The sequence below is a fragment of the Lissotriton vulgaris genome, chromosome 12, assembly GCF_964263255.1.
Source record: "Lissotriton vulgaris chromosome 12, aLisVul1.2, whole genome shotgun sequence".
NCBI classification, from domain to species: domain Eukaryota; kingdom Metazoa; phylum Chordata; class Amphibia; order Caudata; family Salamandridae; genus Lissotriton; species Lissotriton vulgaris.
The window spans coordinates 376,390,193-376,410,076 of NC_141700.1; positions in this window are offsets into that span (position 1 = coordinate 376,390,193).

A 19,884-nucleotide genomic window follows, 5' to 3' on the forward strand; every position below is an offset into this window, starting at 1 on the left:
TCGCACCACTGAAGAACCCTCCCAGCAGACACGGCAGCAAAAAAGCCTCAACAAAGAGACCAACGAACTCAAAACATTCAAGAAAAACTGCTGCACCCTCGAAAAAGCCTGGCGCCACGACCAGACCACAGAAAACATGACCGCCCTTAAGAACGCCACCCGCACACACCACCAGCTGGTCCGCACCACCAAAAGGACATCATTCAAAGAACGCCTGGAAAACAACACCCACAACAGCAAGGAACTCTTCAGTATCGTCAAAGAGCTCTCCAACCCCAGCGCCGGAAACAACGACATCACACCCTCGCAAGACCTCTGCGACACACTCGCCTCCTTCTTCCACCGCAAGATAGCCGACATACACAACAGCTTTGACGCACCAACCACGCACCCAAACACCGAAACAACGCCCCCCTCCACCACCCTCTGCAACTGGACCCCGGTCAGCACCGAAGACACCATCCGCATGATGAACGCCATCCACTCCGGATCCCCTACCGACCTCTGCCCCCACCACGTCTTCAACAAGGCCGGCTCCATCATTGCACCCCAACTCCGGAACATCATCAACATCTCCTTCAACACCGCCACCTTCCCGGTGAGCTGGAAGCATGCCGAGCTCAGTGCCCTCCTGAACAAACCGACAGCGGACCCCACCGACCTCACGAACTTCCGCCCCATCATGCTCCTCCCTTTTCCTGCCAAAGTCATCGAGAAGACCGTCAACATACAGCTCACCGCCTTCTTCAACACGAATGGATGCCTCGACCCCTCACAGTCCGGTTTCCGAGCCAACCACAGCACCGAGACCGCCCTCATCGCAGCCACCGATGACATCAGATCCCTGCTCGACAACGAGGAAACAGCTGCCCTCATCCTCCTGGACCTCTCTGCAGGATTTGACACCCCGCACCCTAATACAGCGCCTCAGCAGCATCGGAATCCAAGGGAAAGCACTGGAGTGGATCACCTCGTTCCTCATCAGAAGAACCCAGAGAGTCTGCCTCCCCCCGTTCCGATCCGCGGCCACCGAAGTCATCTGCGGCGAACCTCAAGGATCCTCGCTCAGTCCCACCCTCTTCAACGTCTACATGAGCCCCCTCGCAGCCATCGCACGCCAACACAACCTTAACATCATCTCATACGCCGACGACACCCAGCTGATCCGCTCCCTCACCAACGACCCGGCCAACGCCAGAGCCAGCCTACACGAGGGAATGAAGGACATTGCCGAATGGATGAAGAACAGCCGCCTGAAGCTGAACTCAGACAAGACGGATGTCCTCATCCTGGGATCATCCCCCTCCGCCTGGGATGACTCCTAGTGGCCCCCTGCCCTGGGCACCACCCCTAAGCCAACGGACCACGCACGAAACCTGGGCTTCATCCTGGACTCCGCCCTTACAATGACCAGACAAGTCAACGCCATATCGTCATCCTGCTTCAACACCCTGCGCATGCTCCGTAAGATCTTCCGATGCATCCCCACCAAAACCAGGAAGACGGTCACCCAGGCACTTGTCACCAGCCGAATGGACTACGGGAACACCCTCTACGCGGGAACCACTGCCAAACTACAGAAAAGACTTCAACGCATACAGAACGCCTCCGCACGACTCGTCCTGGACATCCCCCGCCACAACCACATCTCCGCCCACCTGAGAGACCTGCACTGGCTCCCCGTCAGCAAGAGGATCACGTTCAGACTCCTCACCCACACACACAAAGCTCTCCATGACCTGGGCCCCAAATACCTCAACAACCGCCTCACTTTCTACACGCCCACCCACCAGCTGCGATCGACCAGCCTCGCCCTCGCCACCGTACCACGCATCCGCAGAGCCACCACCGGAAGAAGATCCTTCTCCTACCTGGCGGCCACAACATGGAACTCCCTCCCCATCCACCTACGGCTGACCCATGACCATCTCTCCTTCAGGAAGCAACTCAAGACCTGGCTTTTCGAGCAGTAACGGACCCCCCCCCCCAGCGCCTTAAGACCCTTCCAGGTGGGTAGCGCACTTTACAAATTGTTCTGATTGATTGATTGATTGCCTTCTACCACCACTTCCTGTAATATGTATGACAATCGACCTACACAAATTGACCAATGGATTGAGGGGTCTGACCCAGTTGGTGTCACCACCGGAACTAGAGCATTATATTATACATTGATATGAAGTAGGAGATGGATTTTTGTGATTGAGATTGAAAGAGAACTCTTTCCCAATCCGAGCCAGACCTTTATCGACTCCAGGTGCTTTCTTTCGGACTGACATATACCTTGTGTATGGTATTTATTGGACCCTTTCCTTGATAGGACACTCCCCTTGAGCTGTTGTGGCTCATATTCTTGCTGACTTCCCAAATCTCCTTATTCCCCCTATGGCAAGCCCAGATTAATTAGATTGTCCTACAATCTTTAGAGATTAAATGTTTAATAATAATGCCCTACCTTTTTGAATATCTTTGATAAAATGTACTTTTAACTAAACCAGAGTCTATGTTTATCATGACTTGTCTCCTTAAGTTTAATTCCAATTGATTTATTAATGCCAGAAATGGGTCAGAGATGGGTCAATATAGAGAAATCTTTAACCATTCGGTTCAAATTGTATTGTTTTTTATTGCCTTAACAGAACTTATGGTTTGCTTCATTTTAGACTGGTTACATTTCTTTAGTAGTAATAATTCTTTTAATATATAGTCTGGTATTGAGAGTCATATACATGAATTTAATTAATAATTTGTGAATTGTATATCCATTCCCTAATCCTCGTTGGATATTCAGATGTTAAGTCTCCTATATCTAACCCCTCAAAGGAATACTACAAGATCCATCAGAGGATCTAGTAAGTTTCAGAAGAATTAAATATGTGATGAGAGTAGAAAGAAAAAGCTCCCAATAATCGCTGCAACACTATGAATAGTCTTATCACCTGTACCAAGAAAGATTGAGGATGTTCATATGGCTATGAGAAGTCTTATACTGTGTGTATTTGGAGTATCAATCTCCCAAAACTTTGACCCTCAATGTCTCCAGGCTATTTTTCCAGGCTACATGCAATACGTAGCTAAATTACTTCAGTACAGCTTTCATTAGACTTTTTCGGTAGTGGATATAAGATGAAGTTCCAAATCACAAGTGTCATCAGTTATCAATGAGCATTTGCATGTGACATCAATTCTGCTACAAACATATTGATGGTACATTTGCCTTTAACTTGATCTTCGTGTCTTCACGATGTGCTGTAAGGTAAAGTAACATTTGGTGAAATATGGGCCTGGTGTGAACATTGTGGAAATGTATATTTTATTAGCCATTTTATTTGGTAACATCATTTTACTATGTGGTACTACAAGTGCCAAAATATACAAGGAGATCAACTATCCTAGTATGGACATAAGGATGAAGTGTAGAAAAGTCCATCAATGCATTTGCAGTTATCTGGGGTTATAACATAACTAGCCCCAACTGTTATGTAGCATGCATGCATGTGCTCATGCTAATGTTGAAGCCTATATAGTAAACCATGAATTTGGTGTGATATGTGCACTTAATAAATGGTTTCTGTTGACATGTAATGGTCAGGTGTGGAAACGCAGTTGCAATAAACCAACTTTACTTGTCATTTCAGATTCATCCAGGGCAAGCGAATGAGGAGGGGCTGACATCGTTGGGGACGCAGCTGGTCAAAGTAAGTCTGGATGTTACAGTTCACACACAGAATGAACCAGGGAGCAGGAAGATGTGGGGAGTGCTGCGGAAGACACAAGCTTGAGTTCTTCAGATGCAGAGTCATCCTCTGGTGGACACTCCTGAGTGCTGTCAGACCCCACAGGATTAGTTTCACCTTCATCCTTGTCTGCCAGCTCCAGATCCAATGCTGCCTTCTGTGTTGTTCTCCAAACAGTTAGCCGGGCCTGCTCCCCTAAGTCCCCTAAGAGGGGGAGGGGAGCCATCTGCTTTGCTCCATGCAACTCAGCCCCTGACCCTGTCCATCATGCTGCACAGAGTGAGGAGGCTTTTGACCCCCTGCAGCACATCTCTGTGGGTCAGACTGCACTCCTGAATGCCCTACAGGTGCAAGGCACTCATCTGTAGCAGATGGTGGCCTACCTGGAAGGCATTCACAGTGTGATGTCTGTCTTACAAAGATCTTTTCAGGCTCTGGCCTCCTCACTCACGGCAGCCTCTGGTCCACCCAAACCCTGTGTTCCTCCCCCTGGCCCATACCCATCAAAATACCAAAGTTCCCAAAGCACACGTGCGCATTGCCATGCACCCACCCACCCATACAGACTCAAGCAGCACACAAACAAACAAGCACCCCCACAGAAAGAAATTACACACATTCAAATGCACAGAGAGCACACCCACCACTGCCAACACCAGACACACATACTCAGACCACTCCACCATCATATCTCTACACAGCACAGGAGACAACATATACGCACACATGCACACACCACATACCACCACTACCGCATCCCACCAAGCTCAGATACATTCACACCCAATTGCACTACCACAAGCACAAATCACATCCATACAGACAACACAGACACCCACACCCACAGTCATCACCACATCAGCAGTCACAACACACACACCTTGCATTTACACTGCAGCAGCATCCACAGACACATCACTAACACTATACACACCTAGGAAACACAGACAGAAACAATCACACACCCAACAGACACGTGAAAAGCAAGACACATCCATGCTTGCAGCACATGCACCTGAAACACATGTACCTGCACCTACAACTGTCCCAAACACATCCGACACTGACACTACCTCTACTTCCAAGACCCCACTCACTCTCAAAGTCATTACCAAGTTCTCCGCCAAGGATTCAACCTTTCACATGGCCCTTGGCCCTCCCAATCCCCTTGCCACCCTTTCCACAAAAGTTCCAACCCCTGCCACACCTAAACACACCACTTCCACCTCCAAAACCTCCCCTAGTACAGACCCATCCACTCTTTCCAAGGGTCCCACTTTAAAATGTTGGACCACCACATTCCTACTCCCAAATCCTCTCCTCCTACAAGTCAGTCCAACGTTTCCTCTTCCAAACCCCAGACACCCCGCCCAAATGTCCCCCTCCCAGGTGCCTGCCATGTCCAATGGATGCCCCTTTGTGAGGGGTTCCCTGGCAGTGTCATGAAGGGCAAGTTTAGTGGCACAGCAGTGCCTTGGACTACTCAATGTGGTAATGGAATAGCCATTGGCCTTTGGTTTACTACTTCTAATTGTTTTTGCAAAATTAAACATTTACTTTGTTTAAAAAATACCTGCTCCTACTTTTCCAACTATTTAATTGGATACTTTGTGATGTGTGACTATAGTTGTGTGTTTGTTTCATCCCTAATATCTGATCAAATGAATTGATTTGAATGATTTTACCTTGGAATCAGTGCTGGAGCTACACAAGACAAGGAGAAAGGTTCAACGGATGGATATGTGGAATGAAATCTAATAGGGGTGACGTTGCTTTAGGTGGTATTTCGTAGGGTAAGTATTTCTGCTTGGCTTCACCAATGTCAACATCATTTAGCTTGCACTTCTCCCTATGATTTAGGTTGTATATGTGTTTGATGTGTGCAAGTTAGTTATTTTCCCATCCACACATGGAGGGTGTTAAATTGTCATACCTTCTTAGGAATTTTAATTGTCATGTGTTCTTTTTGTGTGTGCACCTTACACCTACCTTATATTAACGTGAAACAAATGCTGTTACTGTTGTGTTTCCTTTCATGGCTTGCACGTGCAATTATCCACATATGCATGGCACTTGGTTATGCCATTGGTTGTCCCTCATATGCTTCAAGCCACAGGTCCTGTGCACAAAGAGGTTTTGAGTCTTGGGCAAACAGGATTGTGACCTAGGGCACCAGCCTTCCAGGGGTCCAGCTGGTAGAGGCAAACACAATTTGCAGAGAAGCTTTACATTGTGACCTTTGAATGCTTCACACTCTGATTATTTGAAATCCTACTGACATTACCTTTTAATGTGGCTGATGTGTGAGACTCCATTACAGAGATTTAGGTGAGAAGGTGTATTTCAGTTTAATGACACATCCATATAGATGCAGCTTTGATATCACAGCAGGACCTAGCACGTGAGCAATGTGAGGGTGTCACAGATATTAATTGGGGTGATATTGATGAGGAGGTGCTGTTGTGTGACACAATTTAATGCACATATCACTATCCCTGATTATGAGATTTGAACACTTTGTAGAGTTTGCCTGTGACCTGGCCAAAGAGGGCATCATAGAGCTGTAATTGGAGCATTCACTGATCACAATTCAGTACAGGGCCACACAAAATATGTTTGGCCCAGGGACCCAAAACTCTTTGCCAGTTCCATGGTGGGGCATCAATTTGCTGAGGAGTTGATGGAAACAGGTATGAGTATAGCTTACCAATGGTTGCATCCACTACAGTGTCGGTTTGGGCGTCAACAAGTAGGAATAGCAGTGGCAGAATGTATAGGATTGGCTCCGTGGTGGCACAGGACAGAAGATGAATTCAGGTGAGTTTGAGCTATCTAGCCCTCCCCTTCTGCCACCTGAGATGTGGTGGTTGGACTGCCACAGTCAAGTTGGTGGAAAGGCACATCAGAATTTAGGCAGTCCACCCTCTGACAAATGCATTGGCCTATCCCACCACTGGCTTAGTCGAGATTTCCGGGTAGCATTGTCTCATCAATGTCATCACATGCATCATAAGAGGGCGGGTGGACCCCCTATGGTGCAGCAGTGATTCCGATACCATTTCGACAGTGTTACCATGACTGCCAAACTTGCAATCAGGACATTAGTCTCTTTAAATTCAACCAGTGCATAAAAAATGCTCTTTAAGGGCACCAAGGAACACGATTGTCTACAGACTAAAAGGATTAATACAGCTTTTTAATTGTACGATTTTTGTTACCAATGCTGCTTTCATTTTCTTATATTATAAATGCTAATGACCAGAGTCCCTATCTTTAAGAAAAATGTATGGATGTTGCAGTTGAACATAAATGGTGACTAAAGCTCCCCAAAGAACCTTGTCTTTGTCATGGTAACCAGGATTGGAAAAAAAAAGATTGGCAGATGCTGGTCGTGACCGAATTCTCATTATTTCTGCTGTGTTATTTTCTTCCATACTTTAATCTAGTTTGTGTGAAGAATGAGTTTTTGTCGTGCTGCCTTATATTTTTCCAAGAATCTCGTAGAAAACAAGAAAGAAATGCTGTCTAAATGTTCTTTGTTGATTAAGTTCTATTGGTGTTTTAGAATTATTTTCCAATTGTTACAAAACCTGTAGGTGTTTTGCTGCCCTACCAGGATGTTAATATTCTTCAAACTCTGAAAGTTTGTTTTTCTATTAGTCTATGTATTTGGGAGATCCAGCTTTATAAAATCAGAGTACAAGGCTGACTAGTTAAATCCAAGAGAGCAATATTGCTTCTATTTTTTCCAATCAACTTTAAGAAAGCTGTTACTTCTTTAAAAAGTATTTTTTTAAATTTTGTGTGAAAATATCTAACACCAAGTTACGTTGCCAGTGCATCATGCAAGGTGGCGCAAGGCAACGCAAAGGCTTCAGTGAGATTTACTATGCCACACAAAGCCACCTTGTATGGCTCAGAATGGTTTAGTAAATGCAGTGTAAAACAATACAGCGTAAGACACTATCTTGCGCTACTCTGCTCTGGGAAAGCATTTCATGGCTGAGGCATGGGTGTTCGCATACATCAGCCCATGTATTTTGGCACATCTTTAGATTTTCTAAGGCTAGAAAAACTGATAATGCGTCAAAATGCTACACCTTCCCAACAAAGGTGTTATAAGGAAAAATATGTTTGTTTCTCCTTGTTCTTTCCTCTTTCTGTGTGCCCACATAGAAAGTGCCTCTGAGGATTGTTTTTGTTCAGTAAGGTATCCCAACCTGCACAAAACAATACTGCATGCAACACATGCACCCCTGCACCATGGCACAAGGGTGTCTTCATTAGTGCTAGGCTGCACTCTGTTTACCAGTGCAGGGAGAGAAGAGGAATACACCATATATTACTAAATATGGCACATTCCTGCTCTCTTCATTTAACGCAGTGCAGCAAATTCTCTTGCTGCGTTTCGCCAAATGACAATGAATCTGAGCCTCACTATTTAAGCATCACGTACATTAGATTATCAAAGGATGTTGGAGAATTATGTAAGGCAAGACAGAATAACACTGGAGGAGAGGGGTTGGGGTTCTGTAATATGATGGAAGTAGATGTATGTGGGAATAAGCAATCGTTGGCAGTGGAAAGGATGGAGTTGAGATTCTTTAAGGGGGAGAGTGAGAGAGAGAAAGCAAAAGAGAGGGGAAGAAAGCAAGAGAGAGGAGGAGATGGCGGTTATGGTCTAAAAAGGATGCTGATAGTGTTTGCGTAATTATGTTTTTTTTTGTAATGTTTTTATTATTTTTTAACATATAAATATTCCCCCCCTCCTTCCCCGGACAGGTAGACATTCTGCACATTAACCTCATGTGCTTTACATTGTTCTTGTCATACATACATAGTCATTATAAACAATTTTCAAAATATATTCCCAGTATCACGGAAGACAACAAAAGTTATAACAATTTATAATGATTAGTTTTGTTTTGTACGTCTCGTAATTGTGTAAGAGGAATCCAGGTTTTTCATAACCCATTGCGTCTCGATCTGCCTTTCAACGTATATATGGCTATCTCGGTATTATACATAACAGCATTTGTAATAGTACTAATGGTTAGTTTTATGCGTCTCTCCATTGTGTACGAGGGCCCCAGATTTTCTTACCCCTTTTACGTTGCAATCTACCTTTCCGCTTATATATAGCTATCTCACTGTTATGCACAGTTAAAAGTCTGGCTAGCCACTGTTGAAAGGAGGGTGGTAGCGGGTCAAGCCAAGCCGAGGATAGGCATAGCCGCAAAACTGCCATAGCTACTAATATGAAATCATGGCCGCTCTCGAGGTTATCTGGTTCTTCCGCCCCAAGTACCATTACTTTATGTGACAGGGTGACATTTCTTTGAAGAACTGAGGTTAAAAACCTCTCTATATCTTGTTTCAAAGGTATTAGCGCTGGACAAGAAGCGAAGATATGAACAGAATCTGATTTAAATAGATTGCATCTTGGGCAGCAAGTTCCCTTGCCGGTTCCCCATTTAGCGATCTTATCAGGTGTATAGTAGAGAAAAAAGCAGGTTTTGTAAAATTGTGCCTGTAATTTAGTGGAAATAAGTATGGTTTGGGCTAGCTGATAGGAATATAAAAATCCTCTATTGAGATTTCGAGTTTACTTTGCCACTTCATTGTCGTTTTATCTAAATCGTCCGGAAACATGTCCGGCAATAAACCATAAACTCCACCTATTGAATGTTTCTTAAAATGTATTAATGTCTCTACTATTGTGCATTCTTCCCAAAGAATCCTTGCCCCAAGTTTATGTGTTAAGAAGTCCCTTATTTGGAGGTACTTAAAAAAGTCCCGCCAATCTAAGTCAAATTCTTCTTTCAGGGCGTTAAAAGATTTAGGGCCAGATGTAGTGGGAGATTTTGGCCATTTACCAGCTGGTAACGGCCGAATTCGGCCGTTACCGACTGGTAAACGGCCATGGAGATGTAGGGGGATAACAAACATGCATTTTCGGTAATTTTATCGAATCGGTAATTTTACCAATTCGGTAAAATTACAGAATCGGTAGAATTACCGATTCTGTATATCTGTATATCTGTATATCTGTGCATGTACACCTGTGCCATGTGGCACACATACATGCCCTTAGGGCATGTATGTGTACCACATGGCACACAAGCCTAAAACAGGGGTGCCAGAGGGTGTCAAAGTGACACCCCCTGCACCCTTGCAAAATCCGGTATTTACCGATTCGGTAAATACCGAATCGGTATTTGATATTGAATCCTATGAGCTTCAAGGCCCATAGGATTCAATAGCAAATACCGATTCAGTATTTACTGATTCGGTAAAATTTACTGAATTGGTACCTACATTAGAAATACCTACTCTTAATTACCGAATCGGTAAAATTCGGTAATTAAGAGTCGGTATTTCTGATTTTGCTACATCTGGCCCTTAATCCCTTGCGTAGTGTAAAAATCCCCTAGTTGTGTTATTCTTAAATTGTACCATTTGTTTACGCAGTTATCTTTAAATATTATTTGAGGAAGAATTGGATTATTCAATACCGGAGTATAGAATGAAATTGGTCCTATTCCTAATGTTTTCTTGACAGCCTTCCATACCTTAAAGCAGCTATATAGAGTCTTAAATTTGACCTTTTTGTGGTAGCTATCGTGTGTATGCCTCCAAAAATAGCCATAGCTGGAGTTCCCCACCAATAGCTGAAAGATTGAAACGGTCTGTTCCTCAGCGTTTTCCCCTCCTTGCAATAGTTCCTTGCTGTATAGTAACACACATGACCAATAGTATCTCCTTAAGTTGGGAAGAGCTAGGCCTCCTCTATTCTTGGGAAGAGTAAGATATTTATATGCCCGGCGGGGTTGTGCATATGACCATATAAAACTAGAAAAGATACGTTCTATTGATGTAAACCACTGGCTCGAAAATTCTAAACAGATTGCCCTATAAAAAGGTATAGTATTTTGGGAAAATACACCATTTTAATTGCATTTGGCCTTCCAATAATGGATAAGTGGAGATTATCTAAACGTCGTAGATCTCTTTGTATTGTATTTAGCATTGGCTTAAGGTTTATATACACAACTTCCTCCAGCTTTGAGGAAATTGTGACGCCCAGGTATGTCGCTTCCTTCACCACCCTTGGATCATCCATCGCAGTTTTTGGGTTCAGAATGATTTGTGTCTTCCCTTGGTTTAACGCGTAGCCAGCAACCCGCCCAAATTTCCTTGCCTCAGCCTCGATGGTCAGCATTGCAGCTATGGGGCCTGCGGTGACTATAGTAATGTCATCAGCATATGCTAATGTCTTGGTAGCAAACCCCTGTGATATAATGGGTATTATATTATTATTTTTATCCAAATAACGAACAAAGGAGTCTATATATATTGTGAAGAGCAATGGCGAACATGGCGAGTTCCCCTGGAAATGATAATTTCCTTAGTTAGGCTTCCGTTCACAGATACGACAGCTCTGGGATTGATATACATTTTTTGTATTGCCTGAATAAACTTGATTCTAAATCCCATTGTCGCCATTGCTTTCCAGAGAAACTGCCAGGAGACCCTATCAAAAGCCTTCTCTGCGTCCAACAGAATTAGGTCCATAGGGTCTCCTGTAGTTCCTGTTCCATCAAATAGTTTGATCACCCTCTGAATGTGATTTATGGTTGATCTTCCGGGAACGAAACCGTGCTGGCTTTTGGTAATTACTTTGTGTATTATAGGTGCAATTCAGTTTGCCAAGACTTTGGAATATATTTTGGAATCAGCGTTTATAAGGGTTATGGGGCGATATGACCCTAAATGTTCTGGGGGTTTACCTTTTTTAGCAAAAATTACAATTTTAGCCTTAGACCAGGAACTGGGCGGTTCCCGCCCACAAAAAATATGGGTAATTAAATCTTTAAGATATATTTAATTTCGTCTATGAATGTAGCATAGAACTCAGAGGGGATGCTATCCAGACCTGTTGCCTTTCCTTTAGGAAGGCTCTTGACTGTGGTCAACACCTCTTCCATGTTAAGAGCTTCTTCTAATATCTGCTGCGTATTTACCTCAAGTCTTACAGCTTCACAATTCTCTAGATATTTTTCAATTTCAATCATGTCTCCTTCGCCATTCCCCGTATATAGTTCTTTATAAAACCTCCAAAATGCTTGCCGAATCAGTTCTGGGTCTTTTAATTGCCCTGCCACTGGATCTATAATCTCCCTGATCCAGTTTTCATTAACCTGTTGTCGTAAACGTACCGCCAGTTGATGGCCTACTTGTTCATTAACTTAATAAATTAATTCTTTTCGTGCCGTGGCTTTCCTAATTGCCTTATCTATAAATAAATTAGTAATTGCTGCCTTGGCAATTGCTACTTTAGCTAAGGTGCTAGAGATATCCCCAGTAGTATCCCTATTACCGGTGGCATTAACAAGTCCTACTTCTGCTAACATTAGCTCATCCTGTAGTCTCTGTATCTCCTCTTTCTCCCGTCTATTTGACCTAAGCGAATATGATATCGTCTCGCCCCGAATCCCAGCTTTCAGGGTATCCCAAACAATCTCTATTGACGTGCTACCAATGTTTTCAAATAGGAACTTGGGGATCCAATCTTTCATATGGAGACGATATTGAGGGTCATTTAATAATGCTTTTTCGAATGTCCAATGGATTGGCTCTGATTTTATTGGTCTAATAGTCAGTGTACAGAAAGGAGGATTGTGATCAGATAATACCCTGGGCAATTTAACTGTATGACAGTTCTTACTTAGTGAATTTGAGAGTAATATATAATCAATTCTGGCATGAGTGCGATGTGGATTTGAATAATAGGTGTAGCCAGGATCACCAATATGTTTGTGTAATTATGTAATGATTTTGCAGAAAAAAATAAATTCGCTCAGCAGTAAGGTACACATGATGTGTGTGGCTCAAGGGGCTCAAGGGGTAAGAGAAGAGATTCTAATCATCACAATTGACGTTCGGATGGGAGATGAGACACGTTATGGTCTTGGTACTATACTTATTTGGCCAATGGCAGTCATTAGGCTGTTCATTTGGGTTATGTGTATTTACTTAAGAGACGGCTGTGGACATCCTCAATTTGCAGAGGCGAGTGCATATCTGAGGTAGGAGGCAGTGGTGCAATTTAAGGTTGACGACATGGGGCAGTTGCAGTGAAGGTGCATTGTTCAATTAGAACGGTTTGTTATGCAATCCCCTGTTATTCAGTAGTTTTGTTACCTATTTATTAATACATTGGTCGGTGTGCAAAATGCTATTCCATCAGCAAACAGTTGGTACTCACTTTTTGAAAATGTTTTGATAGTACATCAGGCCTTTTTAGCATGCAATAAATAACACAAAAACTCAATTTTGATTTTTGATTGCATGCAGAAGTTGTCACGTGGTACAAAAAATGCTATTGCAAGCCTCCCTCTTGACTAAAAACCTACAGCTGAAAAATGTCTCCACTGCATAGCAGGGCATAAATTGCAACAAACTTAATTGTGGTGACTATGAGAAAATGGGTCATTAAGCAATGTCACAACAGAAAACAGTGAAATGGTATCACATGCCAACACAAATGAGGAAAACTAAAACCCTAGAATAATACATTTCTCACAGGTATTGACACAACCAAACCTGCAGCCACACGGGTGAGACAAACACATCTACATAAGCAACCCTCATGAAAGTATTTCCCTTAACTCTACCATGGAGGCTCCTCTTAATAGGGCACTTCTTAATACTGTTGCACATACCTTTACTACTCTAGTATCAAATAGGAAAATGCACAGAACCATCCAGTGCAGCAACATAGAAAGGCAAAGAGATGTAGGAGACTGATCAGTATTTAATGGATGCGCCTTGATTGCCCAACTTGACATCAAAAAAGGTCTTGGCCACGTACATACTGGATATTAATACCATCAGATACGTCTTCGTTTATTAGGAAAAATCCAGAAGACCAACATAAACCTACATATTGCGATAGACCCTTCTAAAAGGTTTTCTTTGCTGGATTTAGTTGTACACACTACAATGTCCATGGTGTATGGGATGTAGCAGGCTTTATTCTTAAAAAATGTCAAAAAGGTGCTGGACACATTGTTCAAAGTTGGTTCATAGCACATCATGTTCCCACTTGATTTATGAACAACAAATGCCACAAAGGCCAAGCTCTACATATTATCAGGGTTTCCATTTCTGCTTGGGGAAACAGATTTCAATCACATTGCAATTGTTTTTCCTCACACACATGAACAGTTTTTCTGCAACCACAAAATACAACATACATTTATCAACCAGATGGCCTGTGAGCTGTATTTATGTTTTATCTACTTCTGTAGACTATTGGTACTCCCCAATTGCTGGTTCGTCTTTTCATCTGGATGCATTAGTTAAGTCAGTAAACTTTGAACTTCCCTTGGCTTTGACCTTAGGTCTAGAACCAAACCTAAACCACTGGTGTAAAGATTGAGGATGGGTCCCACTGGCTTCTGTACTCTACTGAACTAGACTGTGCAGACTTCCTAAATGATGGTTTGTGCCCTTCTCTAGTTACCCTTCTTATATCAGTACAATGTCTTACCTTATGTCTGGGTCCAAACATAAGAATTTGGTAAGACCGTCTGTGCCCACGTGAGCATGTCGGTGCCAGTCAGCACTTGGACTATGTCCAATGCCTAGTCTTCCCCCCTCCCACTGCTACCACTCCACTTTCCTCTGCAACTTCTACCCCAATTCTACTTACTGTACTGCTGTCCAACTATCAGAAGTTTTCATCTGCTCTTCCTACAAGTTCTCATGCACTCCCTCACACCCTACTCGCACCACTCCTTCATTGACATCACCTAGTGCTCTACCTGCCCACACTCACAGAGACCAACCAACACCTACACAGCACATCACACTCTCATGCTTGCTCCTCAACATCCGCTCGCTCCAAAAATGTCACAGAGATATGGGACCGGCTGTGCAACCATGCTCTGCACCTGCTCTTCCTTAGAGAAATATGGCTGTACCTATCCTTGGCAACAAACATAATTATAGCCATCCTGACAAGCTACGAGGCAAGACCATCAGCACATACCAGGGGTGGAATTGCCATCATGTTCAATGACAACATCAGCTGTACTGCCTCCATTGACACCCCAACCAGCTACAGGAAAGACGTCATGTTCAATCTAAACATCACAGCCAACTTCTCCTTGTACAGAACCCTCAAATGCAGACCACCAAGACCCTGTACCAACTTCTAGATTGACTTAATCACAACTCTCAACATCAAACCCAGTACCTTCATCCTCCAATGAGATCTGAACTTTCTGCTGGAAGACCTCACCAATCCAATTTCCCCGGCCCTTCTAGAAAAACATGAGCTCATTCAGCATGTTACTGGATTCACTCATGCTGCCTGACTCCTATTGGACCTGTTTGTTACCTCCTTTAATCACATCACAATTGAAAAGACATCATCTTTGACCTGGACAGACCACAAGCATGTCCTCATCAGTTTCAGCATTCCCATTCCACTCCACCTTAGACCTTCCCCTACTAGGCCTACACGCCGCAGCTTCAAAAACATCATGGAAAAGGACTGGGCTTACACGGGTTCCTCAGCTCACTGGGCGGAGCACACCAACAGCTTGCTGAAAGCTATCAAGAAAATCAACAGCTGGATCACTGCATGCACTGACACCCTGGCCCCCCTCAAAAGCAACTCTAAGGCAGGATATTGAACAAATGCCAGCTGGTACACAGAGGAACCTAGGTTGAAGAAAAATCATTGCCAACAACTGGATTGCAAGTAGAGAATGAGCCAAGACACCCCAGACAAAAAATCTTTGAATACGCCCTAATACACTTCCACCAGCAGATCCGGAACACCAAGTGCACTGCTATTGCAGACCACATTGAGGCCACCATAAAGAGGAGCAAGCAAATCTTCACCATCATCAAAACATCACCGCACCTCCAACCGCTTCCTGCAAAATCACCCCCTTTCAAGACCTGTGCAACAGAGTCTTTGAGTTCTTCTTTAACATATTCACTTCCATATATAGTAGTTTAGACACGCAACTGCACTCTGTCACCCTTGCAACTCAACTTCCGATCAACGAAGAATGGACCCTTTCCACTTGGCCCCCATCACTACTGATGAAACAGGTTCCACCATGATGTCCATCCCCTGGGGCCCCATATGACCCTTGCCCCACCGTACCTTCATCAAAGAATTTGTAAGGTCAGCGAAGAACTAACATCCTTAGCATCCAAATTCGTTTTTTTTGTACGGGAAGTATGGAGACTTTCTTCCTCTCCATTGGGAAACTCTCTGAGGTAAGCATGGCATTAAAGATAGCCGTAAGAGGAACAGCTATGATTTCCAGAGACAAGTGCAGAATTTTTGAGAGCAGGGATCTGAGGGAGAACCTGATTTGATTGGGCCTGTAATTTTGGTAGTCAAGGCAATAAAAGATGGGAGGACCGGGGTATCCAATTTTTCTGTGGATTGTAACTTGCTGAGTTGAGTGGGAGTCTGGGCCAAGCAGTTGCACTGGAGCACAACGTTGTAAAACAAAGACTTAGCCTTGTGCTGAGAGGATTTAGCTAGGGAGTTTCAAAACTCCTGACTGGCATTAGTGTCTGACATAGCTGGAAGCTTAGACAAATGATTTACTGTGGTAAATAAAGCTTTAGTGCATCTATTGCCTGCTCTGATTTTCTCTGTGAAGTAGGAAGCCTTTTCCATAAGGATACGTTTTTTATACATTTGAAGGTATCATTTATATTCGGTTTTAGTGAGTGAGTTGTCCTCAAGTCTCCATTTTCTCTCCAGTTTATGGCATAGGTGTTTCTGAGCTCTACAAATATCTTTAAACCAGCGTTCAGGGGTGAGCATCTGAAATGACAATTTTTTTTAGGAGGGGCTAATTGTGTCATAGCTGAATGAAGCCGGAAGTAGTAGTTAGCTGCCGCTTGACCAAGGTTGATGGACGTAGGCAGTAGCGCTTCTAAAAGAAGAGGGTTTAGCAATTTAGCCTCTGGCTTATTCCATGAACAAATGACAAAAGATTCCCAGAGGACTTTGGAGCATTTCTTATGAGGGAGTAAGATTTTAAACAAAACTGCCTTATGATCAGACCAAATCAAAGACAGGGAACTAGTTCATCTTAGATAAGTGTTGTCGGATAAAATCCAATCTAGACAGTGTCCAGCGTTATGTGCAGAAGTTGACATAATCCCACTCTGGCCATCTGATCAGTAAGCACTTCAGTGTTAGGGTCGGCGGCACTTTCCAAGTGGAAATTAAAGTCACCCAACAAATAGAAATTGGAATGTTCAGCTTTGCGCGCTAAGAGGAAACCAAAATTATCAAAGAGGCCTTGGGACTAGGTGGACAATAAAGTAGAGTACCATTAAAGGAGTATTGGCCATCTAATTCAACTTTAAAGTCCAAGGCTTCACAATCCTGATTGGCTAAATTCGCTTTGATACAGGATTTAAAGCTTGATTTGAGAATAAGAGCTATGCCACCGCCGTTCCCTCTTACTTTGTCAACTTTATGAATTTTAAAACCTGCTGGTATGGCCAGATGTAAATCAAGGTCAGAGGTAGCATCTGTCCATGTTTCTGTTATAAAGGCAATTTTGATCTGCTCGATTCTAAAAACACACGAAAGCAATAGCATTCTTAACTAACGACCTTGCATTAATAAGTACACATGATATTGAAAGTCTTTCTTCTGCATTAGGAGGAGCAGTGGAGATGGTGGGTATATCAGTAGGCAATTAATGGGGCTGGAAAGTGAGGTCACAGTGAGAACAATGCGATGTGCCCTGAACTGAATTGGGGTCAAAACACGGACAAGGACAGGTCTTACCTGACAATTTCAAGTCCTTTACAGTGTCCTTAGTGTACGGAAGTTTAGGCTTCATGAGGGAGATATCTGGCTCTGACCCGGCAGTGTTGTTTGAGCTGAGCGCAGTCCGAGCGTGGACAGGTGCAGACGGGCTTGCCTTTGGAGCTCCCGCTGCGCACGTTTGCTGCTCGCCTGCGTTTCCATCTCATTTAAAGTAAGTGGCTGGAAAAGCCAGAGAAAGACTGGACCATCAACCTCCCACAATGGCGGCCAGCCGGAAGCAGAGGCAAGAGAAAACAACTCACTCAGCAATAAACAGGGCACCCCGCGGTGGACCGGAGAGTTCAAGTTAAAAGCAGCAGGTAGGAACAGAATTTTAAAAAGTGTTCTTAAAAATATATTAAAATCTTTCGCTATCTCCCCAGACCATCGAATAAAAAGCCTATAAGCATTAACCAGACAACGGCGTCTTGCTCCCTGTACGCGTTTGTGTAAGGTAAGTTCTATTGCAATGGGAATAGTAAATTTTACCTATTTAAGGCCTGATTACAAGTTTTTCTGGCCAACCACCCGAAACAGCACCCACGTCATGAACACCACCACTGCAGCAGTGATTTACTACCCACCGTATTATGAGTTGTGCTGTGTAGAATGCGGATCACTGCCACAGCAGTCTACTCTGCGGGCCTGCGGTTGTCTGCAATGTAGGCGGTGAATTCCATGACACCGCCAAGTCTGAGGTTCACACCACCGAGGGTATTTTAATCACACAGTCGTAATCGCGGTCCCACAGCGGTTGTCAACAAATGATGGTTACCCTACAGCTGTTAACCACCTAAATATGCAGCTAAAATAAAACATAACAGTTACCATTGGATAGATTTAAAAACTACTCACCTGATGTGCTTTGGCAAGTGGGCAAATCACACTATAAAACACGCCCCATCCCTGACCAGCATCTTTTGCTTACAAATTGTAGCACAGCAAGACAGGCACTACCATTTTCTGCAACTTTAGATAAGACACCCCTTTTTTCATCTTCCCTTTAGCACTTTCCACCACCTGTAATAATTTGTTTGCACCTTTTTACCTCTATCACTTATTTGTTTTTCATACATATACTCACTCATATTTTTTCATTTACCATTCCTGGGGAAAAAACAAGCTACACTGAGCAAGAGATGACAGTCATAGTGGATGAAATCATTAGAATAGAGCCACACATATTTGGGCCTCAAGTTCAGCTAATTCCTCTCAGTAGGAACAATGAAATGTGAGACAGGATAGTCAACAGAGTGAATGCAGTTTGTACCATACTGCATACACAGGGTGACATTAGGAAGAAGTGGAATGACCTCAGGCTGATGGAACATTCCAAGTACAACAGCCACCACTTGGACACTCAGAAGACTGGTTTTGGCCCTCGGAGTGCACAATAACAACTCTTCCCTGGGAAGAAAAAGTCTTGGCCATCCTGCATACTGGGGGCTTAACATGAAAAGAGTGGGGAGTGGACACTGGTAAGTTACACCTCAATGACTGCCGCAGTACCGCAATGTCCTTTTGCTCTCAACTCTGCTTTTGCTCTTGTGTTCTCTATCTACTTTCCTAACATGCATTACTGAACGTATCTAAGATGTTGATTTGTCGGTGGCAATGCGTATTGTTGCATATAAGACCACATGTATACATCTCCATGGCATGCCACATGTTGCAATGCTGTCTGTAAGTGTATTACCATAGAAATATCAATCCAGGACCCATGATATGTGTGAAAATGTAAATGTCTGGTCCTTCCAAAATACATGTTATATTGCATGCTGATCATTTGTCAAGTGTTGCTAAAGTGAGATTGAAGTGACAACAACTACCATCAGGCCTTGTCACTCCAACTCTAACCAAGATGCTAGACTCCTTTTGCTCCTTCTCACTTTGTCTGCCATGTTACAACTGATCTACACTAGTCATGCAGGTTACCATTTCTCAAGTCTTGCTAAAGTGAGATTGAAGTGACTACAATTACCTTGAGACCTTGTCACTAAATCTCAAACCAAGATACTACACCCCTTTTGCCCCTTCTCACTTTTCTGCCATGTCACTAATGAAGCTGTCTAGTCATGCAGCTTACAATTACTCAAATATTGCTAAAGTGACATTGATGTGACTACAACCACCATGAGCCTTGTCATTCCAATTATAACTAAGATGCTAGCCTACATTTGCACTGGGATGCCCTAGGGTAACCAGGTGCTTTACAAGTGCTTCCTCACTCACCCTTCTGACTTGTCTGCCATGTTACTACTGATGTTTCCTTATTATCCA